The 1,923-nt window shown below is 41.5% G+C and overlaps 1 non-coding gene across 1 annotated transcript; it reads left to right on the top strand.

Moving 5' to 3' along the window:
* The first annotated feature begins 298 nt into the window (after nucleotides 1–298).
* Nucleotides 299–432, top strand: LOC138400431 (small nucleolar RNA SNORA70). Its single transcript, XR_011236315.1, has one exon. It is a non-coding gene; the product is annotated as a small nucleolar RNA SNORA70 (small nucleolar RNA).
* Nucleotides 433–1,923: the final 1,491 nt, after the last annotated feature.

Below are 1,923 nucleotides of genomic sequence, written 5' to 3'. Positions count from 1 at the left end.
GGTGAAAACTGAAAATCGCCCACAATTAGCATGAGTACTAAAGACAGAAAAACCAAAAAGCCCACAAAACCAATGAAAGAAAATTTCACTGTGAGACCATTCATTACTTACAAGGAAACACTGATAAATTTTTGTAAACTTTCCAGAAGCCACAATCCAGAGGCAAAAACCAAATTTGGGAACTAGTGACCACAGTTGCATTGGCCTTTGACATTTTGGTCTGTTTCATATCTAAAACTCTTTTCAATGGTTGAGAGATTTCTATGTCTTAAAGGGAGACAATTTAGCTCCATAAGAAATGTCAAAAAAAGGCTGTCCGTGCTCCTTTCCTCATGGGGGCTCGGTGTGCAATGGCTGCAAACAGCAGCCTTCTTGGCAGTGTATGCAGCCTGTTGCTTGTATGGATTGCTCTGAGGGACGTTGAAGACAGCCCCTTCCAATACATGTGCCTGTGTTAGACCTTGTGCTGTCCCCGGTCTAGGCTCCAGAGTGGTACGCATGCTGCCTTTGGAAGGCCCCAGGGCACTGTGGTCAGGGTTCACATTGGCCAAGTCATCCTGCCCATCTGCACCAAACTGCATATCAAGCAGCATGTGATTGAGGCCCTACACAGAGCCAAGTTCAAGTTCACTGGCTTCCAGAAGATCCACATCTCAAAGAAGTGAGGGTTTACTAAGTTTAATGCAGATGAATTTGAAGACATGGTGGCTGAGAAGTGGCTTATCCCAGATGGCTGTGGGGTCAAATACATCACCAGTTGTGGCCCCTTGGACAAGTGGCAGGACCTGCACTCATGATGGCTTCCATGGTGCTGTCTCCTCATTTGTGCCCACCAATAAATCCTACTTACTATCCAAAAAAAATGTCAAAAAAGCAATAGTCAAAATTCACGTCTTCAAAACACTTTTCATGAGCATGTGACCTATGCTTATCCAATAGAATGTATCTTCTGGGTATTTCTACCAGGAAGTAGCTGGAGCACTGGAGAATCTATTCAAGTTGGAGCTATATGGTAGAAGCAACATCCAGCTTCCATGTGCCCAAGTCAGAGGCAAGAGTAGAACAATGGTAGCATTTAGCATTCAGTGTCAGTGACATCAGTACCCTTGAAATGGATGGTCTCAAAGTTAAATATCCTGATGCTATCCTCATCATTTCCTGAGCTTCATTCTGCAGTATTTGTCTTTTTATTAAATTATTTTTATGCTTCAATCCAACAGATTCATTTCTGTTGCTTATCACTAAGAAACTCAAGAAACTCAAGTATTACAACATTCAAACATTAATGACCAAGTGTGGATCTGGCAAGGAAGTGATAAATAAAATCTATGAAAGATTATAGATGATAGACGATGATGATAGATAAAGGTGATAGCTAACATTTATTAAATAATCACTGTAGGCCAGGAACTTCCCTAAACACTTCAAATATTATACATTATCCAATATAATCCTTCCATTTGGATTGAGTACCTTTATTTTCCTGTTTTCCAGAGGAATAATCTGAGGCTGAGAGAAGATAAGCAAAATGCCCAAGGCCACAGAGCCAGTATGGTAGATTAGGTTATTGTCCCTCAAACATTAGCCCCTTTTTGCCCCAATCGACCTTTCCATGGGAGCATTGTGCTTCTCTGACCCACTGATGTTGGACTTGGCTATGATACTTGATTTTGCCTCATAGAGGGTTGAGTGAACTACCTACCCCTTGATTTAGGACTTGGTTGAGTGACTTGTCTCAGCTAATCATGAGTAAGTAGACTTAAGCAAAACATGAAGTGTGCTTTTGTGTAAGCTTGCATTCTGTCTTCACTAGTTCAAGAACATGGCCCAAGCAGCCTGCCAATATCAGAGGGATGAAAGATAAATGAAGTACACCTGAACTGAACCAATGATCTGATACCAAGACTGGATGAGTTCAGGTTA

Source organism: Eulemur rufifrons, chromosome 19, assembly GCF_041146395.1.
Source record: "Eulemur rufifrons isolate Redbay chromosome 19, OSU_ERuf_1, whole genome shotgun sequence".
In the NCBI taxonomy this organism is placed as follows: domain Eukaryota; kingdom Metazoa; phylum Chordata; class Mammalia; order Primates; family Lemuridae; genus Eulemur; species Eulemur rufifrons.
This window is presented reverse-complemented; position numbering and strand designations above follow the sequence as displayed.